General features: G+C 46.0%; 1 protein-coding gene across 11 annotated transcripts in view; it reads right to left on the reverse strand.

Moving 5' to 3' along the window:
• The window catches only part of LOC113577336 (ADAMTS-like protein 1), an 85,873-nt gene that overhangs the window by 37,537 nt on the left and 30,836 nt on the right, over positions 1 to 17,500 (reverse strand). The window lies entirely within an intron of this gene.

Here is a 17,500-nt window from a genome sequence, read left to right on the forward strand (position 1 = left end):
GCCCGCTTAGCCTTCTGTTTCTTGTGACTGATGCCCAGTTTGACAGTTGTACTGAAATCTGTTAAAGACAGGGTCTAGATAAAATGACTAGATAAGGTTACATAAATAAAACAGGCTGGATGTGTAATACTGACCAGATGAAATGGATAAAATGGTACACTCAAGAAAGTGTGACTTATGAGGGGACTTCCTTCAAGTGTTTTTCACATGACCGACATTGCGTCAGACCCGCAACTAGGACACACTCGTACCCGTGACGATTTTTGACATGGGGATGGTTTTGCGACAGCCTCAAACATGATTTTACAGTACCTATCAAAAACGTCTGAGCACGTGTCTGTCTTTCGCTGCGCGAAGATCATAGGGCTATAAAAATGGCCACCCAGGGGGCCCAGACTGGGCTGATAGAGGAACAAAACTGCTGTCCAGAGCCGAGAGCCGAACACGAATGGGAAACGATTGAGCAGTTTCCACGGATGAGAGAAGAAGATGATGATGATGATGATACAGTGAGGTCTACCGCAACCCCGGGCGCCAAGACAGCACTGCCAGCCTGACGCACGGGCCTCTTCCTGCATTTCCCGCTGGGAAAAGGAGAGAGAGAGATGTGAAGGAACAATGCTGTTCCAGGTAGGTGAAACTCGCCAGGGACGGAGCCTTGGCCTGCCCGGCGGTTGGGGTCACGTTGGAGATGGACGGCTGCTGGAGGTTGAATGGCGTCGTTAAATTTGAAGGTGGAGCTGCTGTCCAAAACAACTGACGCTAGCGAAGTGGACTCCCCTGACCCTTACCGTGTGCTTTTGTTTTACATATGCTGCGATTTACTCAGATATTTTTTCACCACAATTTCACCCTCCAGATGATCCATGCTCATAAGTTTTCACGCCTGATCCCATGTTCATGTTCAATTGCTCAAGAAATCACGACAGCTAGATTTCTCCAGCTGACGGAATGCATTGTTTTGATGGGATACATTGTTGTGTTGTGTCATCTCCATGGTGAACACATAAATTTTCACATCCCCTAGAAACTCTCTCTTTGGTTTAACTACATGAGGTAGCTATTTTCCTACATTAATGACATTAATGTCACTTGGATGACCGCTAGCACGAATGCAGGAGAAAATAACATGATTTCTGTTACAGGGTTCCAAGACCTGCATGAGGGAGTCCACTCCCGTGTGCAGGGTAAAACGCGAGAAATGGCGGCTGTCTCTCCCAGTATATGGTGCATGTGCTCAGAACATGATTTAAAGGCTTTCAGGTCCAGATATAAAAACTTTTACCAGAAAGGGAAATTTACAACCTACAGCTGAAAAACACCCGCCGAGTCCCCAAAACCTGAGGATTCAAATAAAAACTTTATTCCCTGACATTATATCCCATTTGTTTTGTCATTGGGGCTGGGGAGGAGAGTGTACAAATAAAGTATGATGAAACATGGGACATGAATCCTTTAACAGACACACACAACCTGTCTTGAGTCTAATGTGCAAAGAGAGTATTTCTTAGCATAAATACTTTCTATTGGTGCAACAAAGAGGTTTGATGAAGTCATGTAAGTGTTTCATGAACGCAAGAGCAACATTTTAGTCGCTGCTATGGTACAATTTCATTTAATTTAAATACACTGGTCTATTACGGTACAATGCAATGACATTGGGATAAAGTTCACCCCAAGTTACGTATATTTACATCATCATCGTCACGATCCTCATCGCGAATGTTGAATGTCATCAGAAGTAAAACTGTCATTGCCGTCGCTCCGATATTGAATAACCCCGCCCTCTTCCACAGCCCAACGCTGGTCCATCAGGAAGTGAAAACATTCTGATCAGTCAGTATAGGACCAAGAAAACCGTTTTCGCTCAGTGGGAGCTTGCTGGTATTCCGGAGATGACAGATAGACTCGCTCTTAAAACGTTCAGTGAAGAACTCGCTGCGAGCGTGCGCAACGCAGGCCAAGCCGGTTGGAGGAAATAATGTTCACACGGGAGATACAAACGATCAGGGCGTCTGTGCGCGTCCCCCGACGTCTTCGCCGTCCGCTGCTGCGCAGGAACGAGTGAGGCATGCTCGCAGCTTCTTCCAAAGACGCGTGAAAGCAGCCCCGTTGCCTTGGCGGCGGCGGCAGAAATAAATAAGGCCTCCCACGGGACAAGGCCTTCGTTTCATGGTGTGGTTTTGTGTACGAGACGTCCTCGTTTGTCATGGCGACGTTAGCCATGAAATTGGCAACGGGGTGCGAGAGCAAGGTGCTGGCTGAGTGATGCACTGATCTCTAGCCTAGCGGTGTCCTTAGTGTGGATCAGATCGTTTATCAGACACTGTATACATTAGACTTGGCACTGTACACTTGGCACCGCCTTCCCAAAGTCAGCGGGATAAACACTTTGTGAAATGCACAGCATGCGGTGGTGAGGTTGTACACAGCAGAGGCTGAGCTCAGGTCGACTGTGAAAAGCTGAAATGAAACTCATTTTGCCGCAGTTGAAACAAACCCCCCATTGCAAAATATGGCAAACAGCCTCAAAGAAATAAAAGAAGTAAAACAGATTCACTGTGCCTGTCAACACACAAACAGGCTACACCACTTTCTACCATCTGAGAAATATTGAATGGTTTTTTTTTTTCTCTAAATGCGACAGGAAGGGAAATGGAAGGTATTTATACCATCCTGAATTTCTCTCTTCCATATATTTTTCTCGCACACTCACAGTCAGCTATTCTGAAGTTTTAAGGAGATTTAAGAGAAAACTCCAGAGCACTTCACCGGGATTAACACCCTTGCACACTATAATGTCAGTGCTTGATCTGTGACGAGGCAACTTAGTGGAGGAAACCCTTCACCTCACATAGTGAAAGGAGACATAATTCACGAGGGTTAAATGGTCCATGTTTGACTATGGCAGAGAAAGATGAAGTGAATCAGACCGAGGCTATTCTGAATATACGATATATAATATATTTACTATGGACCAATATGCTCTTTCTCGACTTTTCCAAGTAGTTATTTCTCCACCTCTCACAAACTTTACAGAGGTACCATTTTCTTTGGATTTTGCTCCTGGGGCTGTACATTTCAGCAGCAGAGGTTCAAGAGTTCAAGGTTCATAACCTAACATACCCAGTGATGTGGTAAAGGAATACGGGTACGGCTGCACGTTCCGTCTTACGGAATTTCTAAGGTAACAGTGGAGGGCACGCACTTGAACTTTAGTGTAATCTAAGCATGTTTAGGTCTTACTGATTGCATGGAGATGATGTGTCTTCTTTGTTTCTGGTTTTGAAGGGAATTTTCAGATGCAGAATGTAGGACAAAGCTTGGACATCAGCGAGGTCTCCCACTTGTTCCCCCGATCCATCCTGTCTGCTACCTGATTGGTTGTGGTGCTTGTGCCGTGCAGGGCGGTTTACTGGTGCGCCTCTAGGCTGGGCTGCACCATGGGTTTGTACATGAAACAAAAGGATGTTGAATAAAATGAAGTTGCTTAGAATCTTGTAAATTGTAAGAAATTTGACATGGTTAATAATGTATAATTAAACTCTATCTGAAACCGATTAATCATTCAGCTCCACAACTTACACATTTCTTACTATTTGTTTTTTTAAATAGTACACACACACACACACACACACACACACACACAAAAAGTCTCTTTTCTTCATTCCGACATATTGCAGCTCGGTGGCATATGAGTACACAAATATGAGCGCACTCTCAGCAGTGTGTATTCTTTATCCAGCAAAGCTGGCATAACCTTCAGAAAGCACTGAACAGTATGCTGGTGGTGTGAGGTGTGTGTGTGTGTGTGTGTGTGTGTGTGTGTGGCACTTATGCCAATGTCCCTCCATGATCATAAAGTTTTGCAATGCTAGGAACAACGGAAAATAAACAAATAAATACTCGCATAAATGCATAATGATGCGTGGCACTGCAGATGTGAGGTCTTTGTGTGAACCCATTAACTCACAGTCTGCTTTCCTTTTTGGACGAATCAGGTCGTGTCTCTCTGACACAGTTCATGAGCGCTCCAGTCTCCTAGCTGGAGCATCGCAGGAAGAGGGGGGGGCTGCTCCCTGAAGGTCATGCGCCGCTGACACCCCTGGCACTGCTCGCGCTTACTTCTCTAGCTTTAGTGGAAGCTTGCTACCCGCAAGGAACATCAGGCACCGGCATACTGGCGTTTACGAGGGCTATGTTACAGAATGCTCTAAATCACTTCTATTCCCAGCTCCCTTTTCAAAATATATCCTTTTATTTTTTTGTTTTGCTCCCTCACCGGAGACCACCCCCTCGTTCTAAGTGCGCTATACCTTTTCCTCCGTTTTGAGACCTCCCTGGTTCAGAAGTGTTGAGGGGACATTTCAACCTGCACCAGGGAGATACAGTAAAAACAAATCCGATGATCTGAACGAACGCGCGAACTGCAAACGAACGTGAGAGTTGTATATGACGCAAAGGTTAAGAAAGGTTTCCCTGTTGTGTGAAATCATGTCTTATCTTCTAGGTATGCGACACCCAGCAGGTTTCCCTGTACCAAGAGCTAACAAGGAGCATCTGTGTTTGATTTTTGTAACTGTAGCTATATGTTGTCTTTGGCCAGTGAGGCCTCTGAGGAAGTGTGACAGTGATATGATGGGAGATGGCCAATGAGACACTGGCCTCGGGGATTTGCAGCTCCTTCGGTTACCCCCCACAGCCTTTTTTTTTCCCCTTCTCTGCTGCACAATTCAGCTACGCATATTTCCATCGTACGGTTCGGCCGATCGGAGAACGTTAGACTTGGGCCGCTCGAATGGGTGCTATTGATGTGACCCTGCTTGCATCGTGCAGTGACCCCCCTCTTGAAGTGTCTGAGTTAATTATGGAGGCAGAGCAAAGGACGTGCCGATGAAAAACACAAGCTCGAAAGGACTAGCGCCCGCTCGTTAAAGAGAGCAGACCCCCCACGTGGCCCTCTCAAACCCCTCTGGTTATCCGGCACTCCTGGTCTTTAGCACAGAGGGACCACGCTGTAGGCCAAGCCTGACACAGGTGCACTCATTAAATCACTTGCGTTCACATTGATACTGAAGCTGTGTTTTCAATCAGGTTCTTTTTTTTTTAAAAAAGCAGGGATTATGAATGTGTGTGTTTATACGGTTAATACTTCCCTTGACAAGCCCTGCGTTTAGCTGATGGGCCCGGCTCACGGCTCTGCTAAAGCCATCCAAGAACTCCGTTCCTGGTGCGTTATGAACATAGCACTGTCAGTCAGCTTATGGGTACAGACTTAAACAGCTGTGAGACAAATGAAACCAGTGACATTGTTTGCTGAAGCCTGAAATTCGATTCAAATCAGCTCATTTCCATGCCTTAAATGATTGATGACCCAAAACTAATAGCAAAAAAATATAATCTTCTCAGGAAATGACCTCCGGACTAAACCTGCGTGCTGTCTTGAACTGAATGGCTGGATTTTTAGCGTGGTAGAACAGCTCCATAACTGTCAGCTCCATAACTGTCAGAATTGTAGCCAAAACTGAACTCACAATATTACCAAAACGTAGCAAAGTGTACTTATTATAAACAGAGAAAATGGACTTTAAAAGCTCAGTCCCTAGCAAATGAACTTCCAACAGCAGCATCGGCGTTCGCTGTAGTAAAGTAAATCAGTGAGATCACAATTTTAATTCTAACGGCTATTTTAATCCAGGCAACGAATTAACTTCTTCGCAATGTCGTGTGACGTATTTTGATACATGTCGACGGCTATCCTGAATGCTGACAGTTCGTGTAGGACGCTTGCCTGTAAGGGGAAGCGAAGACAGTAGCAGGGTCTCGGAGTGAACGGCGGTGACCTTTGCTTGGTCTGCTACGTCTCGGTGGGTATAATTAGCCCATGATCTCAGCACCCAGACACAGTGAGCAGAACTGGTAGATCAGGTTCTGCAAATCTGAAACTGAAAGGAACCAAGCTGCCCTTCCATGTGCGTCTGCAATCAGGCGCATGGCAGTGGGGATATCTGAGGGGATGTGATGTTGATGGTGGGCTACTGCAAAGATTCTCTTCAAAAGTTAGCATGTCGTCGCAGAGCAGGCATTTCTAAACTGAGATATAACTGCTATGAGCCAAATAAGATTTCAGTTTTGTAAGCTTACTCAGTTTCATAAGAGGACACCATCAGATTACATATTTGTTCATCTTCTAAAAAAGTTGCTATGTTATATAGCTAAGATTCTACAGCAAAGATATATTAGCCAGACATTGGTATATTTAAGCATCAAAGTTTTCTTTTGGTTCTGCAGATGGATCTTATGGTAAAAAGTCTTGATGCAGAGTTAATTGCAGAATATGACACTAGCATGTACACATTTCTGTGTTCATCACTCTCGTGGGAATGTTCAGTGGGAACGCTCTTCCTCACCGTTGATTAGGAAGAAAACTACCCCACGTCTATAAAGGCAGTACCGGACTACCTATATGACTTCTTATAGCCTCTATTACTAGCGTTTTATATTTAAAATAAGTTTTTCCAATTCATAGTTTTTCCACATTAAAAATACATCTTAAGTAAATGCTGGTTTTGATATATTGTGTCTCGTAACTGGAATCATTTTAAATGTATGCGTAGACATGCATTTATTGATAGAAGAAATGGTTAAAATTAATTCTCCAGTTAAAGGTCACAGAGAGGGCATGCTTTGGCTTGACCTGCCATCCCTCCAGATTCATGGAAGACAAGCATCAAGACTCTTGTCAGTCATAGCACTCAGTTGGTAGAAGGAACTTCCACTGGCTGTCCACACAGTGGAGCCTGTTGCCGTTTTCAAACGCAGAACGAAGACTCAGCAGAATGAAAACTCTTTAAAGAGATCTGTTTAATAAGCACTCAATGCGAGTGGAAATCACACACCATGCTAAATGCCATAAATGTAAAGTACATAATTGTGGTGAAATTCAATAGTTAAGGGCTTGAAAAGTCTGTCGCTCTCTTTTCTTCATTCATGACTTGTTTCCTCCTCAAGGCTCATCCTTTCTTGTTTCATCTGTCACTCGGTATAGGACGAAAAGTGACAATACTTTCTGAATGCTTTCAGCACCAGGCGTCTGTTTTCAGGAGACCCTCAAGGCCTGCCAGCCCAAACTCAAAATGGCTCATACAGATATGCATACAAAAATGATCCGAGAGAGAGAGGGAGCCAGTGTGTGTGTGTGAGAGAGAGAGGCTTAAGACTGTGTAATGCATGGTCTGCTTCTCAAGAAGCATCTGTCCAGCATCCTGGCCAGGGGCTGAGGAAAAAAAAACTCCCCCCCCCAAAAAACGGGAGAGAATAAATGGAAGGAACTGAACTCCAAAGTCTATTATACAACCTAACACCAAGGTTCAGGGAGCTTGCATCCAAGACATAAGACCACAAGATAATCACCAAAGAAAACAGCTGACAAGATGGACGGTGGTGGTGGTTAAACGAGATGGAACGGAATTCGCGTCGGCTTCTCCGGACCTTGCCTGGCCCCCAAAGCGGACCGTGGTCGAGGTTGGCAAAGCTGGGGGCGCTTCTTCAACAGAGGCCTGACGGGTAGAGGGGCAAGCAGGCAGCCCTTGTGGCAAACTGAGCAGAAACATTGCTGAAGTGGGGAAGCAGGTGAAGCGTGAAGGTCTGAAGTTCTCACCACCGTTAAATGAGAGGGGTTTGTGTATATATACAATCAGAATATCCAGATCACGTGATGTGAGCTCATTTTTCAAGGCTTCTTTCTCAATATCCTCGTGGTTACTTTCAAAAAGGGTGGCCAAGCAATAATACATTTGCTTCAGTGTTCGTTCATCTTTGCATGAAATTGAACAAACTACATACATGACTCATCGCATAAAATCCAACCGATTGTTCGGTTTGAAATAAAACTGGAAGTTGCGCTGTGCTTTACGTAAAAACCCGGCTCTTTTATTTTATCCAACCCTCGCCGGGCCTGTTTTGCTGCATCCTTCCCCACTAAACCCCGCCTGCGCCATCACCCCTTTAAACGCGGGGGTCCGCTTCCACACCTGACCGGGAGTTCCCCCGTGAAAGACCCTACTCTGCGGCTGCAGTCCCGCTGCGATGACTGGGCCGGACCGTAGCTGAAACAACCGTTAAATATATCTTGCGTAGACTGTGAATGCAAATTAACAATAAATTTAAACTCGACCAAAAGCTAAGCTTATACGAACCAGTTTATGGGCGCGCAAGGAAATATTACGCAGTAAAAAAAGTAAATGGCTTTGGAAAATAGACCGAATAGAAAGAGAAACGGCAAGGAGGAACGCCTGCAGCGCAGAGTGCAGACGGAGGGAAGCCGGAGAGAGGGACCAAGCCTTCTGCCATAACGCGCAACGCATCTGTGATCCACATCGCGGGACCACCCCGGTGCTTCGAGCGGGACGGGAGGGTTCCGGGAGGATTCCCGGAGGGCTCCTTCAGCGGGGGCCGAAACGCGATAGGGAGGCGCTCGTCGCCGCCAGCTATGGGGCTTTCGCACGTTAGCAGCCGGGAGAGGACGGCTCGCTGTCGCCGGGGTTGCAATGCTGTGACTCGCTCGAAGCTGGGAAAAAGGCCTCATTTCATCCGTTTTACGTGCGGTTTGCCGAAGTGTAGGGCCGGCTGGATAGTTGCTCCACGGCCCTGTTTTCTGAGGGCTGCCACACCGTGCCATACACAAGTGGAAGGCCCACAAAAGGACCTGCAGCCGATACGAACCGCGGTCGCATCCCCAAACCACGGGGAGGTGAACGGCTCGGTGGGGCGGTGGAGCTGTGCGTCCCCCCCCTAAGCTCGGAGCCAAAACACAACTGGTTTGCCACGTGTCTTTCAACCCTTGCCAGAAAGTTCGGCTCAAGCCCCAGCCAACAGCAGAGAGCAACTTCAAACTCTACTCCGCAATATGCATAAAAAAGGGGGAAGAAGACACGAAACAGAAGAAATTCAACTGAAAAGTCTGCTGTACAAACACCTCGTCTGCTTTAAGTGGACCAAATTACACACGCCACACAACCTGACCTTCAAACATGCCATCTTTAAATAGTCTCCACAAAGGCACACAGGAAAATCATCTAAATGAACCACAAAAAACAGATCCCACGTGTGATGGTCAAAAACCCTCCACTACAACTACAACAAATATAGTTTACAAGCTAAACGGTAATAAGTGTCAAACCTCACGTGTCATGTTGCTTAGTTACTGTACAAATTCCTTGTTTTTTGTTTTTTTTTAAATACATGACTTTAACCTCTTTGACCCACTCGCGTGAGCTAACCACAGCTCATCACTGCAAGAACAAAATCAAACTTAAGGTTTTCTTTCACACATTAGGGGGAATCAGACAGAGACACAAGCGTTTGTCTGCCCCCCGTTTCTCTCTGCTTAAATGAACAGTGCCATCTTGTGTTCAGATTGGTGAACTGCAGGTTGTCTGCAAGCCCGAACATTCACCTTCCTCAAGTACAACGACTGGGCTCAAGGCAAAGAATCTCACATCTCGAGAGTCAGAGCTGAGGCTAGCCAACAAAACTCCCTGTTATTATATTAAAGGCAAGAAAGGTTTCTATTCTTAACTCATTAAAAACCCCCTCTGCCAAGGAGCATATTACAAAAGAACAGTCTTGCACATGTTTGGTGTTAGGAGAAGTATGCTTAATAAAAAAAAAGCCTCCAGTGTAGCTTTATCCATCACATAAGTTTACAATGCTCACTTCTACATGGTGGAGATCTGTGGTAGGCTGTGGTGTTACAGATCCTGGCCTGCACCCAGCTACACTCCACATCCTGCACACGTTGTGGGCTCATCCGTCACGCGCTCCAGTGAGCCACTGAGATCATCTTTCAACATGTTTTGCTTTTGGACCCTGTAAACACTCCGGTTTTGGAACGTGATCCTGTAAGCATCGTTAATTATCAGATGACACTCGTCCCTGTGTGGTATGTGTGTGTAGTGTTTGGAGTGTGTGAAGGTGGAAGGCGGTGAGAGAGAGAGAGAGAGAGAGAGAGAGAGAGAGAGAGTGTGTGTGTCTTGTAGTTACATCTGTCACAACCATCAATGATATAATTTTAATAACAGTGATTTCATACATTCACCCTGACATTTAGACTAATGTACAGATTAGGATTTTTGCTCCTTCACAAAGGTTTTACATCACTAGATTTTAGACACAGAATGCAGTATGAACAACTCCAGATATTTTCAGAGCATCTACAAACCTCAAATAAGTTCAAATATTGGGCAATTTAAAAAAATCACATAACTGGTATACCTAAAGTACAATCACGCATGTCATGCTGGCAATATCATTAGCATTTATGAGCACTTGATATATACGATTCTAAAAAACACACACAAATAAGAATCAGATCAGATCGGTGTGCCTAGTTTATCTAGGTTTCGAATATTGACCCACACGAAACCTAGATCAGCCTTTTGAATGATCATTTACAGATTTTTGGCATGGACGATCCAGCTGCGGCCCATTTAACTGCCAAATGATCAGAAACACGCTTGCGCCTCCAAAAAAACCAGGGAGCGTGAGAGAAGAACAAAACTGAACCGGCCCAAGAACGCAGGAGGGAAAGTGGCATCCGTTAAAGCGGCAAAGCCGGGGCCTGGTCATTTGTCATAATCCCTGACCTTCTTCCTGACGGCCATTAGTCATGCAGTCCTGTCCCGAGGGGCCTGATTCATCAACCGTTCCCCTCACAGCACCGGGACAATAAATCTGCTCCCGCCCTGCCGTCACCCCGCGAACGCGACGGGACCGAGCGCCGAAAGATGAGCAGGGGCGTCCTCGGCTCTGCTGCCGAAGTTCACCAGACCCCCCTGATCCACCGGGTCCGCCACGGTTCGGGCAGAAAATGAGGTGTGCCTGGGGTCGCTATATATATATATTATACACACACATAGATAGATAGATAGATAGATAGATAGATAGATAGATAGATAGATAGATAGATAGATAGATATATCTATCTACACATATCTATCTAATCTAATATATATATATATATATATATATATATATATATATATATATATATATATATATTAGATAGATAGATAGATAGATAGATAGATAGATAGATAGATAGATAGATAGATAGATATGTGTGTGTATAATATATATATATATATATATATATATATATATATATATATCCGCTGCGATCTAACAGCAAAAACCAAAAGGTTTTTCCAGGTGACAGTGAAACATGTAATAATGCACACGCAGGAGCAGGCTGGCAGATTGTGCGCAAGTCAGATTCTGTTTTTCCATCTTTCTGTACTGCATCTGACATCCAATTCTTAAATGCTGACGTTCATGTCCTCAGGGATTGTTTAGAAAGAAAAAACCTCACACAGCTTCTTTGCTGCAAAACACCACTGTGACATCCTCTTAGCACTCCATGTTCGCGAAACACATAAAGGTTACTAGGGTGCCAGTAGTGCCATCTTGTGGAGAATTCCCTGCTTGCTAACTGGGAAGTAGAGTATGTGAGACACAATGTGGTTCCAAGAGCTGCTTCATATTTCAAAAGAAGTAGTGTAGCATTACAATGCTCATAAAGGGACTACCTCTATCAGGAAAATGCATACAAGTACCATTTTAGCAAAAAACAAAAAAAAGCAAAAAAAAAAAAAACCCCAAAACCCCACACACATATATACATATAAATCTAAAACTAATAACAAAATGTATCTTTATTAAGATTCTTTAATCTGCCTGTCTTCTCTACCTCCATCTATTTGCAACCCTCATAAATCCTCAAACATCAAAAAGCCAAACTATCCCATCAGCCCACCTCCATACAGACACTGGCGAGTGGTCCTACAACTATGAGCTGGGGGGGGGGGTTGCTGCAGGAAAGGCTGAGTGTGACTACGGAATAACTTAAGTGTCACTAAGGGTCCCACTTGGCTCTGTGAATTTATTGCGAGAGAGACTTTAAGCCGGTTCAGGTTATCTTGTGTTTTTTTTTTTTTTTGCGACGCCGCAGAGGCCATGAATGCTTGCGAGGGCATGCCCCCTCGGTCGCTTTGTGAGCTAGGCCGGCGGGGGTTCTCACCGTTCCCCTCGGCGGGTTTGTGTTGCCCTGTTACGCGCATTCTGTGTGGACCTCATTTGTTTGTGTTTATGCTCCGTGCCGGGTCCTGAATGGCCCCGGTAAACATGCCCTTCAGGAGGAGCGCAGCAGAACGGTCCACCTTTCCAAAAGGTTGCAATATGATTCCAGGCACAGTGTACAACTCTGAAAGCCAGGCTCTGTAACCCAACATCCTCCCTATTGGAAATGGAGCTTTGTATCCGCCTAGCAGACGTCTTCCTCGGGCTGATCCCTGGGAGTGAATGTTGTGCGCAGACACTGGAAAGTGCACCGGTGCTGATTGGAAAGATTTAGTGGGAAACTGAAGATGTAGGAAAGAGATCCATTCTCGATTGTCTTTCTACGGCTTGGCTTGCAAAGACTTGCTGCAACCAGCATTAACTGTCCCTTACAAGCCTTCGTGGAGCTGCTCCGTAGAATTTGTTTCCCATCGTTGCATCAGATCTCCAAAGGCTGCTCTGCTCTGGTAGGTGCCAGAATCTGTACACTATGCAATATATGGCTGAAAGGTCATGGTGGGGTGTAGAAACAACTCATAAATTACAGTATCCCAATAACAAAGTCACTGCTTCCATTCCACCCTCTCTATCTTTGTTGTCAAGAACATAAGCTATACGCCTTGTGGTCAAATGTTTGGCTCTGCCTCTAGCCAGAATACCTGTGCCACTCTGCCAGGCCAAACAAGACTGAACAGGAGAAAACCTGCAGGAAACTTTTGAAACTGCTACTTTAGACACAGACTAAAAGGAAGCATGGTGACAAATGTGAGTCACCCATTTATGATAATGTTTGAACTGAATGTAAAGTACCATCAACAGGAACTGAAACAAACCCACAGCGTGGTTCCAAACAGAAGTTTATATAAAAACAACTACAAAGAAAATTAAATTTAAAAAAAATCTACAAGTGTAAAGATAATTTTTTGGCCACATCATTTCGCATTATTTGGCCAAACGTGCAATCGCATGCAATTTGATTTCTCGAGTCTCCCATCCTTTACGGCTCAGCCGGGTGCCATTATTGAGGCTCTGGAGACGGGGTAAGTCAAAGAGGGCTTGAAAAAAGGCCCGCTTCGTCTCCAGCCCGGGGACCCTGCAAAGCCTTCCCACTGTATCTCTTGGCACCTGGCGAAACTGACATCTGCAACAAATATGACGGAGAGTGTAAGTAATTAAAATTATTATGGAGCAGTCCATAATTCGTGCGTGCCTGCACATAGTGGGACACAGTGAGGGAGGGGGGGCTTGGGTGTGGTGGGGGTTGGGGGGGGTGTTGCGGTGAGATGGGGAGGGTTGGCTGGGGCGCACCAATCAAAAGACGCAGGTTTGAGGCGAGCGCGGGAACGTGGGCGTGTCTGGGGGGTGAGGGGGTGTAACGAGATAGCCCTCGGAAGGCGAAGAACAAAGCCAGGTTCGTAATTGAACAGCAGACCTTCACGAAATGCTGTTGGGCTTGCAAACACGAGACTGCTTACCTCACCTACACGAGAACCATGAAATAATTTGATTAGTTTCTGATGTTTCTGATTACTAACCTTTGGCAATAATGTCTGCGAGCAAAGGTTACTGATCTCCCTCCTCGTTGTACGGGAATTCGGGTCCACAAAATATAACCGATTGTGACATTTGCTGGTTTTTGTGTGTAAACTGCTAATTTCAGTTGCAGCATCTCTGCTGGGTCTGATCTGGATTTTGGCTTAAAGCTAAAAGCTCTGATCTAGAGGTGAATTCATGGTTATTTCAAATGGTCCTGATGCGACAAAATCTTACTCCATGATCCGTCGCCGCCATGCTTGACCGTTAGCTGTGGTTTCTGGATTCCAAAGGGCAAGACTAAGCATCCAGAGAGAAAACCACTAAAAATGCCATTTTTCGCTCTGAGGGTAAAAACCAAAGCTTTGACTTGTGTTTAGCAACAAATCCCAACAGCTGATCTTCATCACTCCTTTTACTGCGTCGAGTTTACTTTTCGCACCAGATGACCTGATGCGTGTAATTGCTTTACACACCAAATAAATCAACGAAAGCTGTTTCCCCTGTTGTCTGTGTGCTCACCAGTGAAAACAGTGAGCAAATTTTATGTTAAAAGAGCGCCAGAAAGCAGGAAGTCACACAGCAGGCTGATGCGTTTTTTTTTCGTTCTTTTTTTCTCCACGGCATCACATGAATGGCTGCACATATGCACACTCCCATGCAGTGAGGTCTTCTCTGCGCACACACGCACACCACAAACAACATGAGAGCAGAGGAGAAGGTTGGAGCTGCTGCGCCATTCCTGACATGCACACATTTCCAGCTTGCTCTCCAGGGCTCGGTGCTTCTCTACAGCTGCGTCCCGGAGTGAATTAAGAGCAAACTGAGAATGGAAGCAGGGCCGGGCCAAAAGGCCTCGCCGAAAAAGAGGTAACAAACAAGACACCGCCAACGGCATCCGGATGACATGGTCATTCATTCCCACTGCTAACGTAAAAAGGACAATTTAAAAGCCTCGAATATTGATTGTGCATCTTTGCTCCTTAGAGTTTGACAGAGCTGATGTATGATATAAATTGATTCATCGGCTTGTTTTCTCTAGAATTCATGGAAAAGCCACCCACCTGCTAACCGCTTAGAAAACGCATTAGAGTCAAAGTTTCCCCCTCTGAGTAATTATCTCTTCACGACAAAAGAATGAGGCCAGATGTTAAGGAAGGTCAAAAGCAGATCCGTTTACTTTAGACGGACAGCAAATGTCCACAGTTGTAACAGGGGAGGTGGGGAATCCAAAGTTAAGCCCATAAAAAAAAACCCAGAAACTGACCTGGCACACAGGCCACCTTCCATTAAGTGACAAATGAGCCATTTAATTAGACAGCGTGTCCCCTCAGCCGTCACCCAGCTGGAACAGGCGAGGCCGCGCTTGTACGGGTCGCCGCGCTTGTACGGGACGGGTCGTTCACGGAGACGGTGGTGAGCCCCAGTGCCCAGCCAGGTGGTTGGACAGTCAGGCAGAAAACCATGAAATGTGGAAACGGTGGAAACGGCCCCTAACCATCCACCCAGAAAAGCGGATCGAGCCGGAGAGCAGCAAAGTTGGCGGTTGGCGACCGGCTGGACACGGGGGCGGGGTTTGGGGGCGGGAGGCGGGGTCGGGGAGGCAGGAGCGGGACTCAGCCCAGTTCCTGCTCGTTGCGGTACATAGAAAAACAATTAGAGTAATGGTTTGGTGCTTTGGCCTCACATACCTCAGTTATCTGGGCTTCCTGTGCCCGAATGCAACTTATCTCTGGGAATAAAAGCTCTTCTGATGCGAATATCTCCAAGACGGAATTTTTGCTCAGCGTTACCTGTATACTGTTACCCCTGGCTAAACCAGGCAGACTGTTTGCCATTATCCAAGCGGCAGAGGACATCTGCCCGCATTGGCACTGAAAAAAGCACAGATAAGCAGGAGAGCATGTCAATTGTAGTGCTCGACTTTGACGCGCTACAGCGCTTGGTTGTATGAATGCGCGCAGCCCACGGAGGCCTCCACGGGGCTTCCAGGTTTCATTTTGAAATCGGCACCCAACTGGGGTACTGAAAACAGGGTGCCGCAAAAATTAATGCAGCTGTTGTCGCCATTGAGGCTTGCTCATTCTGGGGTTTAGGAGATCATCGGAGGTCAGCCCAGGCTCGCTAACTAGGAAGTAAATGGATCTACTCTCATCGAGGTTAACAAAAGCGAAGTTTGGAAAAATAGTAGTTATAAGCTGCCACAATAAAGTCAACTGAACTCAAAAGAACAAAACAACTGAGGGAAGACCTCTGAAAGAAATCACTGCCTAGTGGCATTACAGTGTCGATCGTATGTCTCAAAAGACGTGGATTCCACCGTAGGCTTTTTCAACGCATAACTGAAATCGCATATATGAACCCGAGCTGCTGCGCTTTCCGATCAGGTTGGGTTTTTACAGACATTTAAAGAACGTAAGCCTGTGCATGGTTTTCCTCTCTGGGGAGCAGTCCTGCCCATTGTAAATGCTTCACAGCCACAGCAAGAGGATGTCCGCTCGGCCGTGCCGACACAGTGCCGCTCACTTCAACCCAACCCCCACCCCCCAACACCCCCCGGAGGTGCAGCATACTGCAAAGGGCGTGTGCAGCTTCCGGAGTGCTGGTGATAATATTTTCATCTGATAGCGCTCTTCTTCAATAAATAAGCACCGTGCCCAAATAGGTACAGACGCGCATTCCAAAACAGCAGAATGAGGAAGAAACGGACTTGTATGTGAATGAAGAGGGACAGTTTAGTGCGTGTAATGCGGGGAGGGCTCCAGGCGAAAAGAAATTCATGTTTTTACTTTCAATTTTTGCCACCCCCTCCCATCAATCACTCTGCGTCAGCGTCATTCCGTACCGAAAGGTCATTAGCATCTGGCCTGACCCAGATGGCCAATGAAAATGTTTTCGCTCTCCAGGATTGCTTCCCCTGTGTCACTCTGCGGTGACAAGCCGAGGAACGCACCAGCCCTTAGGCTCCGACATCACTCCACAAAGCCAAAAAAACAAGTTCATGAATCAAGGCAGGGAATACTGCTGGAGCTGAAAACGAGGTTCAAGGAAAACATCTAATTGTTTTGGCACTAAACTAAAACTAATAATTGCTCAAGACTTTGAGGGGCTGAGGCAATGTGACTCTACATCAAGTCGACGAGGCCATTCAGTAACTGGCCAAGCGCGCTACTGCCAACACCAGCAGACGTATCAGCTAACCCTTCTGCTAGATGCACGGCATCCTGCTAAGACCTTGAAAACATCAAGAGCGCTAAAGAACTAGACCCTGTTTTTTTTTTTTTATTTTATACATAAAACTGTTGATGCCTAACCATATAACAGCATGTTCAATGAGCCAATTCAATTGGAATTCATGCGAATCAGACCGTTGCGTTGTGCGTTAAGGCGTAATGAGGGTCACAGCTGGCATCCATTTACTCCTCGTAGGCAGCACTGGGGTTCACGACATCTGCGGACCACAGCGATCGCCGTCAGAGAGCCCCGGGAACGGGGACAGTCATGGAACGCTCCGTCTGAGCCCTGCACGCGGAACAAGCAAGGCAACTCGGCCCCGCTCTGTTCCACACCTACTTATGGGCCAGTTCTTTTTCAAACATATTGATGTTTGCCATTTTTGTGTTTGGTGCCTTCAGACATCAAAGGGGTCATTAAAAGTTCCTTGGACATAGAGAGAGGTGGGTGGAGTGTGTGTGTGTGTGTGTGTGTGTGTGTGTGTGTGTGTGTGTGTGCGCGCAAGTGACTGAGTCTGTGAAAAGAAAGCGAAGGTCAGCTGCATTCTCTGATGAGATGCGATGGAAAGCAGGCCTTGTGGTGAGGGGGGAAAACCAAAACTGCACGTAATTAGGCA

The sequence above is a fragment of the Electrophorus electricus genome, chromosome 13, assembly GCF_041902795.1.
Source record: "Electrophorus electricus isolate QZ-2024a chromosome 13, ASM4190279v1, whole genome shotgun sequence".
Taxonomy (NCBI): Eukaryota; Metazoa; Chordata; class Actinopteri; order Gymnotiformes; family Gymnotidae; genus Electrophorus; species Electrophorus electricus.